The sequence below is a fragment of the Oncorhynchus mykiss genome, chromosome 26, assembly GCF_013265735.2.
Source record: "Oncorhynchus mykiss isolate Arlee chromosome 26, USDA_OmykA_1.1, whole genome shotgun sequence".
Classification (NCBI taxonomy): Eukaryota; Metazoa; Chordata; class Actinopteri; order Salmoniformes; family Salmonidae; genus Oncorhynchus; species Oncorhynchus mykiss.
Genome location: NC_048590.1, coordinates 36,844,764 through 36,871,349, shown reverse-complemented (window position 1 = coordinate 36,871,349; position 26,586 = coordinate 36,844,764). Strand labels below are relative to the sequence as shown.

Here is a 26,586-nt window from a genome sequence, read left to right as displayed (position 1 = left end):
TGGATATAGGGATTTAGTATATACTGTATCCAGTCCCCTTCCCCCTGTACAATAAAACTGTGCTGTTATACTGTAAGCCACACCTAGTGTGAGCTCATGTAATAGCTGTCCTGAGGCGGAGAAAGACAGGCAGCCAGGCTTGGAGACAGGAAGAAGGCTGGCTGGGAGTCAGGAAGACTGGCAAGCTGACTGGCTGGGAGGCAGAAAGACAGGCGTGCAAGTTGGGAGGCAGGAGGACATGCAGGCAAGCTGGGGGGCAGGAAGACATGCAGGCAAGCTGGGAGGCAGGGAGACATGCAGGCAAGCTGGGAGGCAGGAAGACATGCAGGCAAGCAGGGAGGCAGGGAGACATGCAGGAAAGCTGGGAGGCAGGAAGACATGCAGGCAAGCTGGGAGGCAGGGAGACATGCAGGAAAGCTGGGAGGCAGGAAGACATGCAGGCAAGCTGGGAGGCAGGGAGATATGCAGGCAAGCTGGGAGGCAGGGAGACATGCAGGCAAGCTGGGAGGCATGGAGACTTGCAGGCAAGCTGTGAGGCAGGAAGACATGCAGGCAAGCTGGGAGGCAGGGAGACATGCAGGCAAGCTGGGAGGCAGGGAGACATGCAGGCAAGCTGGGAGGCAGGGGGATTTGCAGGCAAGCTGGGAGGCAGGGAGACTTGCAGGCAAGCTGGGAGGCAGGAAGACATGCAGGCAAGCTGGGAGGCATGGAGACTTGCAGGCAAGCTGGGAGGCAGGGAAGCTGGGAGGCAAGCTGGGAGGCAGGGGGATTTGCAGGCAAGCTGGGAGGCAGGGAGATATGCATGCAAGCTGGGAGGCAGGAAGACATGCAGGCAAGCTGGGAGGCATGGAGACTTGCAGGCAAGCTGGGAGGCAGGGAGACTTGCAGGCAAGCTGGGAGGCAAGCTGGGAGGCAGGGGGATTTGCAGGCAAGCTGGGAGGCAGGGAGACTTGCAGGCAAGCTGGGAGGCAGGGGGATTTGCAGGCAAGCTGGGAGGCATGGAGACATGCAGGCAAGCTGGGAGGCAAGGAGACTTGCAGGCAAGCTGGGAGGCAGGGAGACTTGCAGGCAAGCTGGGAGGTAGGGAAGCTGGGAGGCAGGGAGACTTGCAGGCAAGCTGGGAGGCAGGGAGATTTGCAGGCAAGCTGGGAGGCAGGGAGACATGCAGGCAAGCTGGGAGGCAGGGAGACATGTAGGCAAGCTAGGTGGCAGGGAGACATGCAGGCAAGCTGGGAGGCAGGGAGACATGTAGGCAAGCTAGGAGGCAGGGAGACATGCAGGCAAGCTGGGAGGCTGGGAGACATGCAGGCAAGCTGGGAGGCAGGTAGGAGGAATCTGTATATTGTCACTCAGATCATCACCAGGGCTGTTATGGAAGCTGTGAAATGAACCAACCAGGGATAGAGAGAGACACTCTAGTTTCATATTCTCATCAAGCGAGCAGGGCTGAGAAGAACATAATGGCCGACTATATTGTCTCCCTGCCTGCTTCCCTGCTTCATGATTAATGATTATATGAGCTCGGCTGCTGCATGTGGAAATGGCAGTAACAGATAATGGATTTTGCTCTATTTGTGAGAGATAGCGTGTTGCAGATGTTAATGAGGGAGAATAGACATCTGTCAGGAGGGTTGGGCTGAACCGGGTCTGTATGGTTCATACTCAGGAAACACAATGGGCCTGATGTTGAACAATAGAGATGGAGGTTTGAAATAATTTCACTATTAGAATAGTATATATTGAATGTTTGTCAGATATTCATTATTATGATATATATATTTAAAGTTTTTAACCTGAGTACTGCTGCGCGAGGGAGAGAGGCTGGTGCTCTATAGCTGCAGCTGCAGAGGAGGCGGTGTTTGTGAAATGGGAGTGAGCAGACGGACTGAAAGAAAGAGACATCAAGGCGCCAACTAAGTTACAGCCAAGACTAGCTAACTTGTAGCAGCCACAATGTTTTTTATCATCCCATATAGAGTGGGACAAAAAACTATTTAGTCAGCCACCAATTGTGCAAGTTCTCCCACTTAAAAATATGAGAGAGGCCTGTAATTGTCATCATAGGTACACTTCAACTATGACAGACAAAATGAGAAAAAAAATCCAGCAAATCACATTGTAGGATTTTTAATGAATTTATTTGCAAATGATGTTGGAAAATAAGTATTTGGTCAATAACAAAAGTTTATCTCAATAGTTTGTTATATACCCTTTGTTGGCAATGACAGAGGTCAAAGGTTTTCACACACTGTTGCTGGTATTTTGGCCCATTCCTCCATGCAGATCTCCTCTAGAGCAGTGATGTTTTGGGGCTGTTGCTGGGCAACACAGACTTTCAACTCCCTCCAAAGATTTTCTATTGGGTTGAGATCTGGAGACTGGCTAGGCCACTCCAGGACCTTGAAATGCTTCTTACGAAGCCACTCCTTCGTTGCCCGGGCGGTGTGTTTGGGATCATTGTCATGCTGAAAGACCCAGCCACGTTTCATCTTAAATGCCCTTGCTGATGGAAGGAGGTTTTCACTCAACATCTGACGATACATGGCCCCATTCATTCTTTCCTTTACACAGATCAGTCGTCCTGGTCCCTTTGCAGAAAAACAGCCCCAAAGCATGATGTTTCCACCCTCATGCTTCACAGTAGGTATGGTGTTCTTTGGATGCAACTCAGCATTCTTTGTCCTCCAAACACGACAAGTTGAGTTTTTACCAAAAAGTTATATTTTGGTTTCATCTGACCATATGACATTCTCCCAATCTTCTTCTGGATCATCCAAATGCTCTCTAGCAAACTTCAGCCGGGCCTGGACATGTACTGGCTTAAGCAGGGGGACGTCTGGCACTGCAGGATTTGAGTCCCTGGCGGCGTAGTGTGTTACTGATGGTAGGTTTTGTTACTTTGGTCCCAGCTCTCTGCAGGTCATTCACTATTTTTGCTCACCGTTCTTGTGATCATTTTGACCCCAAGGGGTGAGATCTTGCGTGGAGCCCCAGATCGAGGGAGATTATCAGTGGTCTTATATGTCTTCCATTTCCTAATAATTGCTCCCACAGTTGATTTCTTCAAACCAAGCTGCTTACCTATTGCAGATTCAGTCTTCCCAGCCTGGTGCAGGTCTACAATTTTGTTTCTGGTGTCCTTTGACAGCTCTTTGGTCTTGGCCATAGTGTAGTTTGTAGTGTGACTGTTTGAGGTTGTGGACAGGTGTCTTTTATACTGATAACAAGTTCAAACAGGTGCCATTAATACAGGTAACGAGTGGAGGACAGAGGAGCCTCTTAAAGAAGAAGTTACAGGTCTGTGAGATCCAGAAATCTTGCTTGTTTGTAGGTGACCAAATACTTATTTTCCACCATAATTTGCAAATAAATTCTTAAAAAATCCTACAATGTGATTTTCTGGATTTTTTTCTCATTTTGTCTGTCATAGTTGAAGTGTACCTATGATGAAAATTACAGGCCTCTCTCATCTTTTTAAGTGGGAGAACTTGCACAATTGGTGGCTGACTATATACTTTTTTGCCCCACTGTAACAATGCCGGTCTTGACTGGAGTAGCCTAGAGAAGCTAGCTAGCTGGCTAATTGAGGCCACATGCTGTGCTTTCTCCCCAACCCCATTCAGATAAAACACGTATAATTCCCTGTATCACAATTCCAGTGGGTCAGAAGTTTACATACACAAAGTTGACTGTGCCTTTAAACAGCTTGGAAAATTCCAGAAAATTATGTCATGGCTTTAGAAGCTTCTGATAGGCAAATTTACATAATTTGAGTACATTTTTTAAATTTTTTAATTAATTTTTTATTTCACCTTTATTTAACCAGGTAGGCTAGTTGAGAACAAGTTCTCATTTACAACTGCGACCTGGCCAAGATAAAGCTTAGCAGTGTGAACAGACAACAACACAGAGTTACACATGTAGTAAACAATAAACAAGTCAATAACACATTAGAGAAAAAAAAGAGTCTATATACATTGTGTGCAAAAGGCATGAGGTGGTAGGCGAATAATTACAATTCAGCAGATTAACACTGGAGGGATAAATGATCAGATGGTCATGTGCAGGTAGAGATACTGGTGTGCAAAAGAGCAGAAAAGTAAATAAATAAAAACAGTATGGAGATGAGGTAGGTAAATTGGGTGGGCTATTTACCGATGGACTGTGTACAGGTGCAGCGATCGGTTAGCTGCTCAGATAGCAGATGTTTAAAGTTGGTGAGAGAGATAATTCTCCAACTTCAACGACTTTTGCAATTCGTTCCAGTCACAGGCAGCAGAGAACTGGAAGGAAAGGCGGCCAAATAAGTGTTGACTTTAGGGATGATCAGTGAGATACACCTGCTGGAGCGCGTGCTACGGGTGGGTGTTGCCATCGTAACCAGTGAACTGAGATAAGGAGGAGCTTTACCTAGCATGGACTTGTAGATGACGAATATGTAGCGAGGGCCAGCCGACTAGAGCATACAGGTCGCAGTGGTGGGTGGTATAAGGTGCTTTAGCAACAAAACGGATGGCACTGTGATAAACTGCATCCAGTTTGCTGAGTAGAGTATTGGAAGCTATTTTGTAGATGACATCGCCGAAGTCGAGGATCGGTAGGATAGTCAGTTTTACTAGGGTAAGTTTGGCGGCGTGAGTGAAGGAGGCTTTGTTGCGAAATAGAAAGCCGATTCTAGATTTGATTTTGGATTGGAGATGTTTGATATGAGTCTGGAAGGAGAGTTTACAGTCTAGCCAGACACCTAGGTACTTATAGATGGCCATATATTCTAGGTCGGAACCATCCAGGGTGTTGATGCTAGTCGGGCGTGCGGGTGCAGGCAGCGAACGGTTGAAAAGCATGCATTTGGTTTTACTAACGTTTAAGAGCAGTTGGAGGCCACGGAAGGAGTATTGTATGGCATTGAAGCTCGTTTGGAGGTTAGATAGCACAGTGTCCAAGGAAGGGCCAGAAGTATACAGAATGGTGTCGTCTGCGTAGAGGTGGATCAGGGAATCGCCCGCAGCAAGAGCAACATCATTGATATATACAGAGAAAAGAGTCGGCCCGAGAATTGAACCCTGTGGCACCCTCATAGAGACTGCCAGAGGACCGGACAACATGCCCTCCTATTTGATACACGGAACTCTGTCTGCAAAGTAGTTGCCGATCCAGGCAAGGCAGTCATTAGAAAAACCGAGGCTACTGAGTCTGCCGATAAGAATATGGTGATTGACAGAGTTGAAAGCCTTGGCCAGGTCGATGAAGACGGCTGCACAGTACTGTCTTTTATCGATGGCGGTTCTGATATCGTTTAGTACCTTGAGCGTGGCTGAGGTGCACCCGTGAACGGCTCGGAAACCAGATTGCACAGCGGAGAAGGTACGGTGGGATTCGAGATGGTCAGTGATCTGTTTGTTGACTTGGCTTTCGAAGACCTAGGCAGGGCAGGATGGATATAGGTCTGTAACAGTTTGGGTCCAGGGTGTCTCCCCCTTTGAAGAGGGGGATAACTGCGGCAGCTTTCCAGTCCTTGGGGATCTCAGACGATATGAAAGAGAGGTTGAACAGGCTGGTAATAGGGGTTGCGACAATGGCGGCGGATAGTTTCAGAAATAGAGGGTCCAGATTATCAAGCCCAGCTGATTTGTACGGGTCCAGGTTTTGCAGCTCTTTCAGAACATCTGCTATCTGGATTTGAGTAAAGGAGAAGGGGGGGGGGGGGGGGGGGGGGGGGGTGTTGGCCGAGGTTGGAGTAGCCAGGAGGTAGGCATGGCCAGCCGTTGAGAAATGCTTGTTGGAAGTTTTCGATTATCATGGATTTATCGGTGGTGACCGTGTTACCTAGCCTCAGTGCAGTGGGCAGCTGGGAGGAGGTGCTCTTGTTCTCCATGGACCTCTCCTTTACAGTGTCCCAGAACTTTTTGGAGTTAGAGCTACAGGATGCAAATTTCTGCTTGAAAAAGGTGGCGTTTGCTTTCCTGACTGACTGCGTGTATTGGTTCCTGACTTCCCTGAACAGTTGTATATCGCGGGGACTATTCAAATCTATTGCAGTCCGCCACAGGATGTTTTTGTGCTGGTCGAGGGCAGTCAGGCCTGGAGTGAACCAGGGGCTATATCTGTTCTTAGTTCTGCATTTTTTGAACGGGGCATGCTTATCTAAGGAGGTGTATTGAAGGTGTATTTCAAGGCCTACCTTCAAACTCAGTGCCTCTTTGCTTGACATCATGGGAAAATCAAAAGAAATCAGCCAAGACCTCATAAAAAAAATTGTAGACCTCCACAAGTCTGGTTCATCCTTGGGAGCATTTTCCAAATGGATGAAGGTACCACGTTCATCTGTACAAACATTAGTACGCAAGTATAAACACCATGGAACCACGCAGCCGTCATACCGCTCAGGATGGAGACGCGTTTTATCTCCTAGAGATGAACGTACTTTGGTGCGAAAAGTGCAAATCAATCCCACAACAACAGTAAAGGACCTTGTTAAGATGCTGGAGCAAACAGGTACAAAAGTATCTACATCCACAGTAAAACGAGTCCTATATCGACATAACTTGAAAGGCCACTTGGCAAGGAAGAAGCCACTGCTCTAAAACCGCCATAAAAAAACCAGAGTACGGTTTGCAACTGCACATGGGGACAAAGATCGTACTTTTTGGAGGAATGTCCTCTGGTCTGATGAAACAAAAATAGAACTGTATGGCCATATTGACCTTCGTTATCTTTGGAGGAAAAAGTGGAAGCCAAAGAACACCAAGCCAAAGAACACCATTCCAACCGCAAAGCACGAGAATGGGAGCATTATGTTGTGGGGGTGCTTTGCTGCAGAAGGGACTGGTGCACTTCAGAAAATAAATGGCATCATGAGGTAGTAAACTTGTGGATATATTGAAGCAACATCTCAAGACATCAGTCAGGAAGTTAAAGCTTGGTCGCATATGGGTCTTCCAAATGGACAATGACCCCAAGCATACTTCCAACGTTGTGGCAAAATGGCTTAAGGACAACAAAGTCAAGGTATTGGAGAGGGCAGCACAAGGCCCTGACCTCAATCCCATAGAAAATGTGTGTGCAGAACTGAAAAAGCGTGTGCGAGCAAGGAGGCCTACAAACCTGACTCAGTTACATCAGCTCTGTCAGGAGGAATGAGCCAAAATTCATCCAACTTATTGTGGGAAGCTTGTGGAAGGCTACCCAAAACATTTGACCCAAGTTAAACAATTGAAATGCAATGCTACCAAATACTTGAGTGTATGTAAACTTCTGACCCACTGGGAATGTGATGAAAGAAATAAAAGTTGAAATAAATAGTTCTCTCCACTATTATTCTGACATTTCACATTCTTAAAATAAAGTGGTGATCCTAACTGACCTAAGACAGAGAATTTCTATTAGGATTAAATGTCATGAATTGTGAAAAACTGAGTTTAAATGTATTTGGCTAATGTGTATGTAAACTTCCGACTTCCAATTTTGTTTTCTGAGGTCTTTGCTGATTTCTTTTGATTTTCCCATGTCAAGCAAATAGGCACTGAGTTTGAAGGTAGGCCTTGAAATACATCCACAGGTACACCTCCAATTGACTCAAATAATGTAAATTAGGCAAACAGAAGCTTCTAAAGGCATGACATCATTTTCTGAATTTTTCCAAGCTGTTTAAAGGCACAGTCAAGTTAGTGTATGTAAACTTCTGACCTACTGGAATTGTGATACAGTGAATTATAAGTAAAATAATCTAAACAGTTGTTGGAAAAATGACTTGTATCATGCACAAAGTAGATCCTAAACGACTTGCCAAAACTGTAGTTGGTTGAAAAGCGAGTTTTAATGACTCCAACATAAGTGTATGTAAACTTCCGACTTCAATTGTACATAGGGTAGGGTTAAAGTGACTAGGCAACAGGATAGATTATAGACAGTAGCAGCAGTGTCTGTGATAAGTGTGTAGCGACAATGTGCCTGTGTGTACGTGTTGTGTGAGTAAGTGTGTGTGTTCATGTGTATGTGTTGGAGTGTCAGTGTGAGCATGTGGGTAGAGTCCAGTGTGTGTGTGCAGAGTCAAAAAGGATCAATGCAGATAGTCCGGGTAGCTATTTGGTTAACTATTTGTCCCATTCCTCCTGACAGAGCTGGTGTAAAGATTTAACTATTTAGTTAATTGAACTGGGCCGTCCTCACTACCCTATGTAGTGCTTTGCGGTCGGATGCCAAGCAGTTGCCATAGCAAGAGCTTATGCAGCTTGTCAATATGCTCGCAATGGTACAGCTGTAGAACGTTTTGAGGATCTGACGGCCCATGCCAACTCTTTTCAGCCTCCCGAGGGAAGAGGCGTTGTCTTGCACTCTTCATGACAGTATTGGTGTGTTTGGACCATGATAGGTCTTTAGCGATGTTGACACAGAGGTACTTCAAGCTCTCGACCCACTACAGCCCTGTTGATGTGCATGGGGGAGTGTTCGGCCTTCACCTTTCTATAGTCCACAATAAGCTCCTTTGTCTTACCAACATTGAGGGAGAGGTTGTTGTCCTAGCACCACACTGCCAGGTCTCTGACCTCATCCCTATAGGCTGTCTCATCGTCGTTTGTGATCAGACTAGCAGTTGTGTCATCGGCAAACTTAATGATGGTGTTGAAGTCATGTGTGGCCACACAGTCATGTGTAAACAGAGAGTACAGGAAGGTACTAAACACGCACCCCTGAGGGGCCCCGTGTTGATCGTCAGCATGGCGGATGTGTTGTTGCATACCCTCTTTTCCTTCTCTATATAAGTGTTGTTGTACATTTAAGACACTGCATTTCAAACAGTCAGCAATAATCTAATTCAGGGCATGTGAAGTTATACTTATGGTTGTGGAAGGCTTCCATTTAGCCTAATACACAATACTGGTTTAATTATTTTATCAAAATAGTTTAACCAGATTTTTCTTGCAACAATCACTAATCTGGCTTTCAAGTCCGTCTATGAAAATGCAATTTTTTTGTTACAAATTTAACTTCTTATGGGCAGGTGGGACGGTAGTGTCCCACCTGGCCAACATCCGGTGAAATTGCAGTGTGCGAAATTCAAACTACAGTATTATAAATATTTAACTCATAAAATCACAAGTGAAATACATCACAATAAAGCTTGACCTCTTGTTAATCCAGCCGCTGTGTCAGATTTCAAAAAGTATTTACGGCGAAAGCATACCATGCGATTATCTGAGGACAGCGCCCCACATGCAAGCACATGAAAAACATATTTCAACCAGGCAGTTGCAACACGAAAGGCAGAAATAACGATATAAAAAATGCCTTACCTTTGATGATCTTCTATTGGCACTCCAAAAGGTCCCAGTTACATCACAAATGGTCCTTTTGTTCGATAATGTCCTTTATATCCATAAAAACTCAGTTTAGCTGGCACGCTTCAGTCAATAATCCACCCAGTTTCCTTCCATCATAATGCATACAAAATGAATCCCAAACGTTACTAATAAACTTTTCCAAGCAAGTCAAACTACGTTTATAATCAAACCTTAGGTACCCTAATACGTAAATAAACGATACAATTTAAGACGGAGAATCTTTATTGTCTTTACCGGAGAAAAATACCAATACTAACAACAGTGGTGAAACTAACCAATACACATGTTAGTACTATTTTATTTCTTCATTCTGTGCTGCGACTCTTGCTGTATTTTTTTATGTTCTCTTCCACTCGCTTGGAAACACTACAGCCAAAATGGGAGCCACCTAGAAAAACTACAATTTCTGGCTCATTTTTCCAAAAAACAGCCTGAAACTCTTTCTAAAGACTGTTGACATCTAGTGAATTGTTATGAACACACCCTTCTGTCTCCAACTGTTTAACAGCATGTTATCCTGTCCACTTTATTCAGATGTTGAAATCAAGTGGTCTACCTTATTTCTCAGAATGAGGTTGACTTGACAGTTCTTTATATAACTTGTGTTTTATGTAGAGGTCGATACCGATACCAATTATTGAAGGACAAAAAAAGCCGATACCGATTAATCAGCCTTTTTTAAATTATTATTAAAAAATGAATTTGTAATAATGACAATTACAACAATACTGAATGAAAACTTATTTTAACTTAATATAATACATCAATAAAATCAATTTAGCCTTTAAATAATGTAAAAAAAAAGTGTTGGAGAAGAAAGTAAAAGTGCAATATGTGCCATGTAAGAAAGCTAACGTTTAAGTTCCTTGCTCAGAACCTGAGAACATATGAAAGCTGGTGGTTCCTTTTTAACATGAGTCTTCAATATTCCCAGGTGAGAAGTTTTAGGTTGTAGTTATTATAGGAATTATAGGACTATTTCTCTCTATACCATTTATTTGTATGTCATATACCTTTGACTATTGGATGTTCTTATAGGCACTTTAGAATTGCCAGTGTAACAGTATAGCTTCCGTACCTCTCCTCGCTCCTACCTGGGCTCGAACCAGGAACACAACGACAACAGCCACCCTCGAAGCAGCGTTACCCATGCAGAGCAAGGGGAACAACTACTCCAAGTCTCAGAGCGAGTGACGTTGAAACGCTATTAGCGCGCACCCCGCTAACTAGCTAGCCATTTCGCATCACATGGTTACACCAGCCTAATCTAGGGAGTTGATAGGCTTGAAGTCATAAACAGCAGAGCTGCTGGCAAAACGCACAAAAGTGCTTTTTGAATGAATGCTTATGAGCCTGCTGGTGCCTACCATCGCTCAGTCAGACTGCTCTATCAAATAATAGAGTTAATTATAACATAATAACACACAGAAATGCGAGCCGTAGGTCATTAATATGGCCAAATCCAGAAACTATCATCTCAGAAACAAGACGTTTATTCTTTCAGTGAAATACAAAACCATTCCGTATTTTATCTAACGGGTGGCATCCATCAGTCTAAATATTCCTGTTACATTGCACAACCTTCAATGTTATGTCATAATTACGTAAAATTCTGGCAAATTAGTTTGCAATGAGCCAGGCAGCCCAAACTGTTGCATATACCCTGACTCTGCGTGCAATGAACGCAAGAGAAGTGACACAATTTCACCTGGTTAATATTGCCTGCTAACCTAGATGTATTTTATCTAAATATGCAGGTTTAAAAAATATATACTAATGTGTATTGATTTTAAGAAAGGCATTGATGTTTATGGTTAGGAACGCGTTGGAGCAACGACAGCCCTTTTTCGCGAATGCGCACTGCATCGATTATATGCAACGCAGGACACGCTAGATAAACTAGTAATATCATCAACCATGTGTAGTTATAACTAGTGATTATGATTGATTAAGTTTAATGCTAGCTAGCAACTTACCTTGGCTTCTTACTGCATTCGCGTAACAGGCGGGCTCCTAATGAGGCAGGTGGTTAGAGCATTGGTCTAGTTAACCGTAAGGTTGCAAGATTGAATCCCTGAGTTGACAAGGTAATAATCTGTAGTTCTGCCCCTGAACAAGGCAGTTAACCCACTGTTCCTAGGCCGTCATTGAAAATAAGAATGTGTTCTTAACTGACTTGCCTAGTTAAATAAAGTTTAAATAAAAGTGTTAAAAAATGCAATAAAAATAAAACATCTGCAAAATCGTCGTCCAAAATGACCAATTTCCAATTGTTATGAAAACTTGAAATCGGCCCTAATTAATCAGACATTCCGATTAATCGGTCGACCTCTAGTTTTATGCTTATTGCACATTTATAAAACACAGACTAGACAGCTAGTATAACAGTCTTTGGCTAAAATTCTGCTAGCTGTACCCCAATGCCAATCGCGACAAACAGAGCATACATTTTCTCCAAAATGTACCAAGGATGTGAAGCTACAGTATTAGCATTTAAACCCACAGTATTTGTTGTATCTCTGGAAGTTGACTTAGGCCTATTTATTCAAACTTTTCCCTTTTCTCATTGTGTTATTTCTTTGTCATGTCTGAAATTATTACTAACATCACTAAGTTAGTAGTATGCCCTAGCCTTACAATAAATAGCATATCATATAAAGTATGTAACCTAACCTATTTTTAAACAATGTAGAATTTGTAAAGCAAAGGTCTGATTTGTGAAACTAGGCTGAACTCAGAAGTAAACCTAGTCTTTCCACTATTGTTTCAATGCTTCTTTCATGAAGCTTGTTACGTCATACATTGGTAGGGAGGGGGTGGAGGGTAGGATGGTAAGGAGGGGGTGGAGGGTGGGTAGGATGGTGTGGAGGGTAGGATGGTAGGGAGGAGATGGAGGGTAGGATGGTAGGGAAGAGGTGGAGGATGGTAGAGAGATGATGGAGGGTAGGGAGGGGATAGAGGGTAGGATGGTAGGAAGGGGATGGAGGGTAGGGAGGAAATGGAGAGTAGGTAGGAGATGGAGGGTAAGGAGGAGATGCAGGGTAGGGAGGGGATGGAGGGTAGGGAGGAGATGCAGGGTAGGGAGGGTAAGGAGGAGATGGAGGGGATGGAGGGTAGGGAGGAGATGGAGGGGATGGAGGGTAGGAAGGAGATGGAGGGTAGGGAGGGTAAGGAGGGGATGGAGGGTAAGGAGGGGATGGAGGGTAGGGAGGAAATGGAGGGTAGGGAGGAGATGGAGGGGAAAGTAAGAGCGTCATCTCTTACATACCGTAGCCTAAATTCATTATAGTTAAGTGTTTTGGCCTGTACATAATGTTGCTAAATAAAAAACATGCTTAGACCTGTCCCACATCTAAAGAATGAACTTCCTTCAGTGAAGGTTGATCCATCCCGGAGTTCCTCAGTCTCCTCTCTAACTTGTAGGACTGTGCTAGTGATCCTATGAGACAGTCCCAAAGCCTTCCTCCCCAGGTGTCTGATTTACAGTAGTGTCTATGGAGATCTGTCCAGAGCAGGGAGAGCAGAGAGGGGCTGACACCCCAGTGCCAGGCCATACACTAGAAAACCAGGCATGGACTCTGTCCGCTATAGGGAGGGATGGTCACTGTAGGGATGTTGTCTCAATGCAGAGGAGAGAAGAGGATGTTTTACTATGACCGACCCCTCTCGCAAGGCTTTTGCCTTTGTTTATATGTGTGTGTGTGTTGAAGACTGTTGTTCTACAGTGTGTCTATATGAAAGGATGTTTTCGTTGCTTTGAGTGGATTGGCACAGTAGCATAGCATGTGCTTGTATGTTTGTGTCCTCTGTTCTGTCGTTGCTACGTACCTGTAGGCCTATATGTTATGTGGTGAGTTTGTGTTTGTGCTTTCTGTTGTCGCTGTGTGCCAATGTGGCCAGTGTACATGTGTGTGCCAGTGCAGTGTGTGTGTGTGAGGTGCGGTGCAGTACAGTGTGAGGGATTATCCTCGTGCAGTAATAAAGACAGCAGGAGTACATGGTGCTCTGGGGAGGTTTCATGCAGACAGAGGAACCACAGTGTGTGTGTGTGAGGTGCGGTGCAGTACAGTGTGAGGGATCATCTTCGTGCAGGGTAATGAAGACAGCAGGAGTACATGGTGCTCTGGGGAGGTTTCATGCAGACAGAGGAACCACAGTGTGTGTGTTCTGCCCTCCCAGGGTCTTCTCATGTAATATTAACGCTCAGCCTTCTCCCTGTCAGCACCCGCACCGCTGCAGAGGCACTTACCTTCCACAACAGTGCCTCTGCTATGTGGGTGTGTGTGTGCTCGTAATTATTTCTAGGTGTGTTCTTGAATGTGTGTGTTTATATGGTAGTTATACAGTATAATATAAGGGTGTATGTATGTGATTGTGTGGGACCGTGTGTGTGTGTGTGTGTGTGTGAGTATAATACACAACGTAAGCAAGCGTGTGTGTGTGTGTCTGTGTCTGTGTGTCTGTGTGTGTCTGTGTGCATGCATATGTGCCTACATGTTTCTCTGCCATGTGACCAGCATGCTTGTCTGAGTGGGGGGTTGGGACTGAGCTAATAGTGTTATCAGGCTGGCTGTAGGAGCCTGCAGGGGGGAGTAGCCTGTGTCTGTAAGACCACCCCAGCACAATGATTGTTAAGGTGTCAGCATGCTTCAGCTCGGCTGGCTTCTAGCTGAACTCGGCTAGCTGAACAGAACGAGTGTGCTCACATACTCCAAAAGACCTTTGGTTGAAAAACAAGAAAAAAACGCAATAGTACTGTTTGTTCATTTTGAGATGCCGTAGCCAGTATTCACTTTGAAAATAGTCAGAATTAATCTAAGATAACTCAAGACATCTGTCATTCATTTCGACATTTTTGCAGAGGAGATAGATCTTAGTCACACAGTCTAACTAAGATGTTTGGTGCAGTATTTCTACAGTAATTTTTTTGGCATGTAAATTAGTTGTCTCGTTGAATGACAACAAACACTTAATTGAAGAGTCTACTGTTGACCAATCACCGATGAAGGGGCATAGACTCTGGCTACCGACTTCAGCTTGCCTCTAGAACAAATGTAACGTGCACAAACAGCCGAAAAAACACTTGCCCAAGACCAAAACAAACAAAAAACGTCACAAAATGTTGTCATAATATATGCACAAACTGTTCAGAACTGTTTTGGATGGGAAGCATGCGGACGCCTTTAGACAATGGGTATGGGACCAGAGGACAAGGTGAGGGAGGGGTATGGGACCAGAGGACAGGATGAGGGAGGGGTATGGGACCAGAGGACAGGATGAGGGAGGGGTATGGGACCAGAGGACAGGGTGAGGGAGGGGAATGGGACCAGAGGACAGGGTGAGGGAGGGGAATGGGACCAGAGGACAGGGTGAGGGAGGGGAATGGGACCAGAGGACAGGGTGAGGGAGGGGAATGGGACCAGAGGACAGGGTGAGGGGGGGGGGGGTATGGGACCAGAGGACAAGGTGAGGGAGGGGTATGGGACCAGAGGACAGGATGAGGGAGGGGTATGGTGAGGGAGGGGAATGGGACCAGAGGACATGGTGAGGGAGGGGTATGGGACCAGAGGACAAGGTGAGGGAGGGGATGGGACCAGAGGACAAGGTGAGGGAGGGGTATGGGACCAGAGGAAAGGATGAGGGAGGGGTATGGGACCAGAGGACAGGGTGAGGGAGGGGAATGGGACCAGAGGACAGGGTGAGGGGGGGGGGGGTATGGGACCAGAGGACAAGGTGAGGGAGGGGTATGGGACCAGAGGACAGGATGAGGGAGGGGTATGGTGAGGGAGGGGAATGGGACCAGAGGACATGGTGAGGGAGGGGTATGGGACCAGAGGACAAGGTGAGGGAGGGGATGGGACCAGAGGACAGGGTGAGGGGGGGGGGGGTATGGGACCAGAGGACAAGGTGAGGGAGGGGTATGGGACCAGAGGACAGGATGAGGGAGGGGTATGGTGAGGGAGGGGAATGGGACCAGAGGACATGGTGAGGGAGGGGTATGGGACCAGAGGACAAGGTGAGGGAGGGGATGGGACCAGAGGACAAGGTGAGGGAGGGGTATGGGACCAGAGGACAGGGTGAGGGAGGGGAATGGGACCAGAGGACAGGGTGAGGGAGGGGAATGGGACCAGAGGACAGGGTGAGGGAGGGGAATGGGACCAGAGGACAGGGTGAGGGAGGGGAATGGGACCAGAGGACAGGGTGAGGGGGGGGGGGGTATGGGACCAGAGGACAAGGTGAGGGAGGGGTATGGGACCAGAGGACAGGATGAGGGAGGGGTATGGTGAGGGAGGGGAATGGGACCAGAGGACATGGTGAGGGAGGGGTATGGGACCAGAGGACAAGGTGAGGGAGGGGATGGGACCAGAGGACAAGGTGAGGGAGGGGTATGGGACCAGAGGACAGGATGAGGGAGGGGTATGGGACCAGAGGACAGGGTGAGGGAGGGGTATGGGACCAGAGGACAAGGGGAGGGGGGGGTATGGGACCAGAGGATAAGGTGAGGGAGGGGTATGGGACCAGAGGACAGGGTGAGGGAGGGGTATGGGACCAAAGGACAGGGTGAGGGAGGGGTATGGGACCAGAGGACAGGGTGAGGGAGGGGACAGACTGAGACCCCCCCAGTCAGTCTCCATTTGCAGTGTTACACAAGGGTCAGTAAAACAGGGGGTGCAGGGAGGGGATGGAGGGTAGGGAGGGGATGTAGGGTAGAAGGGTAGGGAGGGGAGTGAGGGGAGGGATGGAAGGGATGGAGGGGAAAGCCTCAAATCAAATGATCCTGAGGGGGTTTACAGCTAGAAGTCAGGGTTGGCTGATTACACACTGCTTTCTGAAATTGCATAGTGTTTTTATAGCTACCTACCTGGTGAAAAACAAGCTCATCAGGAGATGAAACCATTATTGTAAAGCACCTTCCTCTTTATTCCTATTCTTCTCTCCTCCCTCCCTCTCTCCCTAGTACATTTTCTTAAATATTCCTCCCCAGATATGGTATCTTCCTAACATACTGTTAGCAGAAAGCTTCCTCCGTGTGTGTGTGCGTGCGTGCGTGCGTTCGTTCGTGCGTGCAGGGCAGCAGGCGTGATCTGAATGTGCTGATACTACACTGTTGTCTACTGTGAAACATCTAACAAAATGGTGCAAGCGAGATCAATTACAATATAAAATGGGGGTTTAGAGTAGGCCTATAGACTACAGTAGAGTCAGTGTAGAGAGGGTTGGGTTCATATCTCCATGCCTGCCTGCCACACAGTATAGTCTTCTTATCTAATCCTCTTCACTCACACTCTGATTAGAAAATCCCAAAGCTGTTTTCTTAATTAAGTGTTTTTTGTAATCCTTTGTGTGTGTGTGTGGGGGGGCATGTAAATGTTGTGTGTGTGTGTGTTTGCGGGTATGTGAGCATATGCCGGCATATGGGTGGGTGAATGCTTTTGCTTCTGTGTGTGCATACGTGTGTGAGTGTATTTTTTCAATATGTTAGTGTGTGTGTGTGTGTGAGAGCTCATAAATCGACTGCATGCAGAAAGAAGCATAAATCCCTTGTGCAGATCTCTGCACTCAGCTGATATTTTCCATCACCAAGCTCTGTGTGTGTGTTGGGGGGGGGGGCAGATTACACAGCCATTCATAAGGAGGGGGATTTTCTCACGGAGCCCAGGCAGCACAGGGCCAGCAGCACCACTGTCACTAATCCCCTCAGGATAGGTTCCACTGTGTTACACGCACACACACACACACAACACACATTCTACACACTCCATCCGCTGCCGGATTCATTCATCTCAGTCCATCTACAAACATGTAGCCTTTTAGCTATACAGTTGTAATGTTATACCCTGAAAGGGGGAATATGAGAACTGATTCACACTGACACGTAGCATCAGTGACTGTTCAGTCAGTTCTAATGACCAATGACATAAAATCATCAAATCGTTACATACATCTTTTTCTCAACTCACATAGCGTCGACATTTGTATTCCTAGGCATTACTAATTAGTGATGCATCGACATTACATTTTTGGCCGATACCGATATTATCCTTGCCAAAAAAACTATACCGATATTTACAATTTTAGCGGCCTTTTAAGCATTCTAGTACAGTTAAATAGTTAACACACACGCATGGACGCAGAGGTCTAAGGCACTGCATCTCAGTGCAAGAGGCATAACAGTCCCTGGTTCGAATCCAGGCTGTATCACATCCGGCCGTGATTGGGAGTCCCATAGGGCGGCGCACAATTGGCCCAGCGTCGCCCGGGCCGTCATTGTAAGTAAGAATTTGTTCTTAACTGACTTGCCTAGTTAAATAAAGGTTACACACACGGACACCAGGCTGACTAAAAAGTTATTTTGTTGGCATTTATGTATGTCCCCATTACAAGAAAAACATAATCAAAACCTATTTCTTTCACTTACTTGCTTTGCTGTTTTGTTGTTCATTTGTTCAGTCATTTCATTCTCAGCCAGGATTTCTATGGAACTCCATTTGGGTCTTTGCGTGTCAAAACAAAATTACACCAATCAGGACCTGAATGACTGCCTGTCACATAATAATTTAACGCGTTCATTCATTTTTTACGTAGTTATAACACATTGATTACACTATCACTCGTATTTCACATATCACATTGATTGATCAATACGTATGCTATGATGCTGGTAAAGTTGTCTCGCACATCTACAGTGCTGGTCATAAAAAAGCTAGCTAGCTCATGGATGCAAACAATGTTCTTCCCCAAAAACATAGCCAACATAATATGTTTCAGTAGCTATAGTTAGCTAGCTAACTATACAGCTAGGTGTCATCTAAAATAACCCTAATTTATAAGACCGTTCTTATTTGATTAATGGTGGTCGGACCCATCTATGTGAAGCTAGCCACAATAAGGATTATCCACAATAGTGGACTTTGCGGTTAGCCTTCAAAATAAAAGTATGGCATAATTCTACTATTTGTAATAATTTGCATCACTGTCAATGACACAGTTTTATTTTGAAGGCAAACCGCAAATTCCACTATTGTACCTAATCCTTATTGTGGCTAGCTATTTTTTTTCAAGAACTGAAGTTCAATTTCAATAGGCGAACAACAAGTGGCAACCTTTCTAATACGTACTCACAAGGATTCCTAAATCATTGCTAAGAATAATGAAAATGACTGCAGTTTCTACTGGTCATTGTTTTCAGGCTGGTTGTATTGGTGCTTGCTAGGTATCAAGCTAAAGCTAGTTACCCCAGAAGTTGCGGTCAAATAAATTATGCTTTATTACCAACGCGATAATTGTAAACACATCGTTCGTGTCCGGTGTTTGCTTGTTTGCAGATTTTCTGTACAGCTTTGACAGCGCTACTGTATCTTTTTAAACACGCAAAGACCCAAACAGCGTTCCATGGTATGTATGTCGTGAAGCTAATAGCAGTGACACTATTACTGTGTAACTCTGGTAGGTCAACATTTGAAAAATAGCTTACTTGGTAGTGTGTACCGGTGCTCGACCAGTCAACGAAAGTCAACATCACCCACAATAGAGAACGGTTTATTGTCAAGGCCAATGAATTCCATTATCTTGGCTTTCATGGATTTAGCCTTTTGAGTTGTCTTTCTGAAACGTTCTTACTCTTTCAAATGATTGCTGGACTTGTTGACTGCTGGATCCACACAGCAGACATTGTAGGCTAGGTTAGGAATGCTGTGTTGAACGTGTAGCGCAACATTTCTACGTGGCGTCATTACGTCCTGTACCTACGTTATATAGGTATGCACGGCAGCTTTGACATCAGTTTATAACATCGGTGTTAAACTAGACATCGGGCCGATACTGATGTTGACATTTTTAGCTAATATCTACCGATTCCGATATGTTCACCAATATATTGTGCATCCCTATTACTAATCAAGTGCCACACAAACAGACATCAATAGAGCACACAGATGATCGTATTATCACTTTCAGATGAATTATTAGAATATTACTTATGATTCTGTAATAATATCAGTGATGTAGTGGTAAAAAAGGTGGGTAATGGGTAAACTATAAACTCCAGTGGGAAATGGAGATAAGACGAACAACCACTGATATCAACAAAAACATATGACATTTTTAGAGCTGTATTGTTTCCGTTATGATAGCATTTTAATGTAGGCCTGTAGGGAAGATAGACCATGCAGAGGTGTTCATATTGAAACATGTCTTGTTTTTTTTAAGTTCCTAACTTGTTTGATAAGATTAGTAAAAGGGATGTATGTTTCCCTTTCAGGATGATTCGATATGTATCTAGATACATGGGCTCGGATACAATACAGGAACGATCCGTTTTAGTTTAAAATGATTCAGTGGGATAAGGTTTGATAGAGCTGGGCCTCTCTGAGCTGGATCTCTGTGTGTGTGTGTGTGTGTGTGTGTGTGTGTGTGTGTGTGTGTGTGTGTGTGTGTGTGTGTGTGTGTGTGTGTGTGTGTGTGTGTGTGTGTGTGTGTGTGTGTGTGTGTGTGTGTGTGTGTGTGTGTGTGTGTGAATGATGTATGTCTATAGTGTATACCAGGTCTTACCCTACGAAGTCCGAAGCCTGATGGTTTTCTGTTCTACCTGATAATGAATTGCACGCACTTGGTGTCCCAGGTCTAAATCAGTACCTGTTTAGAAGGGAACAATGAAAAACTGCAGTGGAACTGGCGAGTTGTGAGTTGAGTTTGAGGGGTGTGTATGTAGGGACCTGATCTGAGCCATAATGGAGACTAGGCATCTACCACCCCACTATCAGATTAGGAGAGAAATGTAGCCTATGTTTTTGTCCACCTTTTGGTTCTGAAATCACCATCACCCACTAATTCATTTGTAATTTATGCAGATGAAGTGTTTGAGCTAGTAATCAAGCAATATTTATCATTTACAAATTAGCAATGACATAGCCAATGAATATATAGCACAACTTTGGATTTCACCCCCATCTCAAAATTGAATGTTTTTGACCATTTTGAAGTTTTTAGTTTGCTTCTTTTCTCCTCCTGCTTTGGCATGCAGTGCGCCTCGCAAAAGTGATTCCTCGTTATGAAATTATCAACTTTATTCAGTATATAAAAAAATACCGTACACTGATTGTTTAAAGCAAAACTACCAAAACTATTGCTGATGGTGAACCTGAACAATCAAGATAAAATAAATTGTAAGCCGGTATTGCCAGATGAGGGTTGTTTCCAGTAGCTTACTTTTATTCCAGTAAAACACAGTTTTCAACAGGGCATAGATAGCAAATTACATAGGTTGCCACTCAACTAATAAAGCCTAATATCACGCAAGACATTTTAGCATTTGAATACTGAAGGTGCCGGGCAGATGTGCAAGAACAGAAACATGCCGCCTAACTGGCGTTTGTCAGCGTGCAGGCTGGACACAGTGCGAAGTTTGACCAGGCTACTGATTTTCTCTAGGGTTGTTTGGAATGCAAAATGACTTGTAGTTCAATAACTGTCAACACAGTTACATGCTTAGTTCCACACTGAAGGAGACGACGCATCAGTTGTAACAAAATATCAGGTGTTTTCTGAAGGTAGAAAGAAATTAGTATGAGCAAAAAATGTAAGTGAATCGATGGTTCGTAATGTTTCAATCGATTTTGTGACCGACGCTGTCGTATCTTAAACATTTGAATCAAGGACCGATGTGTATCGATGAATCGTTACACCCCTAATTAGTATAGACTTTCTTAAGGTACCCTACTTGAGGCCCCGACCCCAAGTTTGGGAACCACCATAGTAATCTCTCGCTCTGCTTGTTTCCTCTCTCTCTCTGTCTCATCTGCTTCCTCCTGCATGCATTTCAGGCTGCCTCAGCTTCACCACTGAGTACCACCTCACTGTCTGTCTAAGTAGCCTACTCTCTGTACAGCAAAGTTAATATGAGAACTTAGTAGCCTATTTAGGTAGGCTCCTTTTAACGTTCGCTTCTTACTTTATCCTTCTAGCTGGCTAAGTAACACTATCCAGGATTATCCACAATAGTGGACTTTGCGGTTAGCCTTCAAAATAAAAGTATGGCATAATTCTACTATTTGTAATAATTTGCATCACTGTCAATGACACAGTTTTATTTTGAAGGCAAACCGCAAATTCCACTATTGTACCTAATCCTTATTGTGGCTAGCTATTTTTTTTCAAGAACTGAAGTTCAATTTCAATAGGCGAACAACAAGTGGCAACCTTTCTAATACGTACTCACAAGGATTCCTAAATCATTGCTAAGAATAATGAAAATGACTGCAGTTTCTACTGGTCATTGTTTTCAGGCTGGTTGTATTGGTGCTTGCTAGGTATCAAGCTTCAACGTTCAACGTTACTGCAATAGAAAGGCAAATCAGGGAGGAAAATCAGGGGGGAAATCCGTAGGATGCAGGGGAACAAACACACAAACCACTGTTCATGATTCTACTCATTCTCAGAGGCAGGTGTGATTAGAACTCATTCAGAGGAAAGAATATAAGCGTTCTGATCTTTGAGGTGATGGCAGCAGATGAATGGCACAACAATGGGCCTCGGGATCTCGTCATGGTATCTCTGTGCATTCAAATTTCCATCGATAAATTGCAATTGTGCTTGTTGTCCTTAGCTTATGCCTGCCCATACCATAACCCCACCGCCACAATGACCACTCTGTTCAGAATACTGACATCAACAAAACGCTCGCCCACACGACAACATACACAATGTCTGCCATCTGCCCAGTACAGTTGGAACCGGGATTCATCCTTGAAGAGCACTCTTCTCCATCGTACCAGTGGCCATCTAAGGTGAGGATTTTCCCACTGAAGTCGGTTACGACGCCAAACGGAAGTCAGGTCAGACTGGTGAGGATGACCAGCACGCAGATTAACTTCCTTCAGATGCTTTCAGACGGTTTGTGCAGAAATTCTTAAGTTGTGCAAACTCAGTTTCATCAGCTGTCCAGGAGGCTGGTCTCAGACGATCCCGGCGGTAAAGAAGCTGGATGTGGAGGTCCTGGGATGGTGGGGTTAGTACTGCCAAATTTTCTAAAACAACGTTGGTGGTGACTTATGGTAGAGAAATTAACATTCAATTCTCTGTCAACACCTCTGGTGGGACCAACACTTTACGTGTTGAGGACCTCTGTGTCTTGTTATGTAGGTACGACCCTGGCTACAGTGAACTTGGGGGTAACACTGGCACCTTGTGTAGGCTGGTCTGTCCCAAGTTCTCATTCCTCACGGGGGACCCTGGAACACGTCAGTGTGCCCTCGGCCTACAAAATACTGTCACACTGTTCTCCCTCCAAACACACAGAATGGTGGGTGGTGTGCCAACTAGGACAGGGCAGTGCTGGGGGGCTGAGCATGGAGAGGAGAATGCTGGGTTATTAGGCACCAGGCAGGATGAGGATCTGCTCATGGGAGCCAAACCGGGCCACTGCCAGAACTAGAAGTACAGCTCTCTGGGAATCACTGTAACACTCCATCAGACTATCTAGCATGTCTGCTGGAGTGAAGGCCAAACTCACCTACCGCGCAGGGGACAGCTGGACTTGAAAGGAGAAGGACATGTAGAGAGAAAGAAGATGAGAGATGGCACCGCTGTAGTTAAGTATTGGGTGCCTGATTGGTGACTGTGTGGTTTCAGTAATAGTGCTATTGGTCTGTTATTTACTCTATGTGCATGTGTTGGTGCGTCCCTGTGTATGTATCAACTGTAATACCTATGAAACGTCTGTAGTGGTGGTATTAGTAGTAAACTGTGGGTGGGAATGTATAAAGCCAGTCTGTGGTCTTGGTTGGGTTCTGAGGCTGTAAAGCCTGTGTGATGTGGGATGAGTTCCACGTGTGTGTCTGCGTCACTCCTCCTCCGTTCTTCCTCATCCTCCCATCATACTATCTGTCTTGCTCCCTGAGGTCTTACTAAACCTCCATATACATTCCAACAACACTGACGCACATCAGTTTAGTAATCCTGTTGGTTTACGGTGTGTGTGCTCCATATGGTGGTTTTGAGGGAGGGGGGAGGTTTGCTATAGTCCAGTATGCCATTGACAGTCAGCAGCATGGTTTGATAGCCTTGTAATGGCCTCGTTAGATTAAGATAAAGCAAGTGCGTCTTGCTATAAATAGGTTAGCTCACAACATCACGAAAACCATGTGCATGCTTCATTGTGGCAGAAGGCTGTGAGTTGTGTTTCTGGATGGTCAGATACCTAGCAACAATGACAAGAAACAGCCATGTGAGGAATCGCAGGTGACTCGTTTCAGCTAGTTTTATCTTGTTCTTGATACCATGTCTTGTTTTGACTGATTTTTATGTCACTGCTAATATGGCTAACAGTAGCTAGCTAACAAACATCTGTAACAATGTATTTGAGAGACAACAAGTGTTCTTTGTGCAATGTTTTCAATAAAAATGGAAATGAAATAGTTACGTGTTGTCAACAATCTAAGCCAACCCTGTCTGTTTTGCCCCAGTTGCGCACGCGTTGTGTTTGTTGTTTAGGAACAAAACCGTCTATAGGAGAGAATATAGTATGGCCTACTGTCTGATGATAGGAGAGGAAATTGCTGTATTTCTCTCTTTCAGTATTTCAGTCCTGCCTGTGTGGGAGAACATTGTGTTGTTCATATTTCCTTGATATTAGAGCGGTCTTGCCGTTTCTCATTCTCCTCAGCTGCTCATTGTGTCGCAGAGTAGAGTGTTCGCTCCGTTGCCACTCACAGGAAGTGATGTCACATCCACCGCCCACGCTGCCAACTATACTCCCTGGGGCGCGTTGCCAGGCAACCGCAAGTGTCATTGTGGATATGTGGATTATGGAAGTGTAATATCATCCGGAGGAGTAAAGTGAGAAAGATAGCTTTAGTCCCTACAACAACACAACATGTTCAAGGAGACCATGAAAGCTCTAGTATTGACAGTGGGAGAAACGCTCAGCCTCCTACAGACCACAGTGTGTATGTGTGTGTACACATAAATGCATGGTTATTTGTATAAATAACTGTGTGTGCTGTGTGGTTGTGTGTGTATGTTTTGTGCCTTCTCTCTAGCACCCTCTCTCTCCCTTTGGCTCCATCTAAACCACCACAGCCAATATCAGCCCTTATTTAGTGGGAAATGTCCAGGTGGGATAGTGTATCCTAGACCTTGCCTAGCGTGTGGCCGAGGACCAGTGTGTGAGGAAGAGACCAGCTTAGTGTGACTGAGACAGGCTAGGCTGTGGTATTGGCTGTAAGCACTAGGCAGGATGAATGCCTGGCTGGTTGAATGACTGGCTGTGTTTGGCTGGATGACTGACTGGCTGGCTAATTTTCCTGGTTCCACTGTACTGTATTGGAGCATAAGCCCAGAGGGAGTCTTCTATCGCTTAACTAGAGACAGGCTAGCACAGTGAAGCATTTCTTCTTCTTTTGGCTCTATACTCCAAAAGTTTGGATTTGAACTCGAACAATGACAACAAGTTTGATGTGCAGACTTTCAGTTTTAATTTGAGGGTATTTTCATCCATATCAGGTGAAACATTTAGAAATTATACAGTATGTACTGAAGTGAGAAAGTTAGACGCACAAATATCATACTCCCAAGACATGCGAACCTCTCACCATTATAATAACAGGGGAGGTTAGCATTTTATTGGGAGGTATGATATTTGTATATCTGTAACTTTCCCACTCATCATTATTCACAATTAATTCAGGATTATCCATAATCAGGGTAGCATCCACATTAATTTAGAAGTGTTTAGAAACATTCTATTCTTAATTACAATTAAAGTGACTCCAAAGTGACACAATACATTATTTACCATTCATTTCTATTGGGTACAAAATAATCAGAAACTCAACCAAAACAAACAGCAAATGCATCCAACAAGTTTCTAGAGTCACAAGCTTGATGTAGTCATTGCGTGCTATGAATATGGGACCAAATACTTAAATGTAATACACATAGGTGAATTTTTACCAATACTTTTAGTCCCTTAAAATTCTGTCATTTCAAACTGTTGCCCAATATGGATGAAAATACCTTAAAATTAAAGCTGACAGTCTGCACTTTAACCTCATAGTCATTGTTTGATTACAAATTCAAACTGTTGCAGTATAGAGCCAAAATAAAAAATACAATTCTTCCCTGTCCCAATCATTACGGAGGGCACTGTAGTTAGTTATGTGTGCGTGTGTATGTGTGAGTACCTCTTTCAGAGTAGTTGGTGTTATGTGAGAAGGAATCTACTTACTGCGTGTCTGCTCGTGTGAGCCTTGCCGTGTTTTGGAGCGTATCAGACAGAGCTAGAGAGCTTCTGTTCCTGTTGCTGTGTGAGAGAGTACAGGGGGAGGAGAGGGGTGGAGGAAGACAAGGTGAGAGATAATGTGCATGACAGAGGGAATGAGGGAGGAATGATCTGGAGCACACACAGAGAGAAGACAGGAGTACAGCCCCGGGAGGGAGGGAGCTGTTGTATTATCTGTGTGTCTGATCTCAGGTTATGTAGGGCGTTTAGAGCACTTAGAACAGACATAGGCCTGTACAATACTGACATATACAGACATATACGGTACATGTCTAGGCTGAGGACTTCACAGTAGAGGTCTTCCCGGATCCACCTGTACCCGAATACCTGAGACCCAATCCAGGACCCCAAGCTAAACGTGCCACTCTTTTAACGAGAGTGGCACGTGTAGCTTGCTGTTGTTGTTGGCCAATCATAAGTCATCAAAGCGGCAATAGGCTACAGCCATAGAGCCTCTGTGTTAGGAGATATTGAGTCAATGGAAGATGGAATTCAAATTCTGTAATTAAAAATGAAAGGAGAATGATAGGCTACAACGACCAAGAGCCAACAGCTAAGCTCCATTCTGAATGGAGTTGTTGTTGTTTAACTGAGCAGGATGAGAAAGCACATGCATTCTCAATTAGCCTAGCAGTTTGATGCAGTCAAGACAGGCTACATAATCATATTGGATGATACATTTTCTATCTATGGCAGCTATTAGTCTACTATAGCGAGAGTCTACTTGGTTGGTTGCTGTCTCTTCCTCCCACCTCCCTATTCCCGTGTCACTCGCTCACACTCTCAGTAGCCTACACACACAGCACAGCCCCTACCCGAGCTTCACCTATGTTTACCTCCACTCCCTCACACTTTATCAGCTCCAGTTAATTAATAAAGTAGCTTAAAAATATACTTTTCTGCTGCTTCCTTCACTCGGATCGGACAACCAGGTCTATATGGAACGGGTCTAGTTGTCCTCGGGTC

At 44.7% G+C, this 26,586-nt stretch overlaps 1 protein-coding gene across 9 annotated transcripts in view; it reads left to right on the top strand.

Annotated features, from left to right (window-relative positions):
- The window catches only part of LOC110506740 (chromodomain-helicase-DNA-binding protein 9), a 120,375-nt gene that overhangs the window by 42,311 nt on the left and 51,478 nt on the right, over positions 1 to 26,586 (top strand). The gene's annotated exons all lie outside the window — the stretch shown is intronic.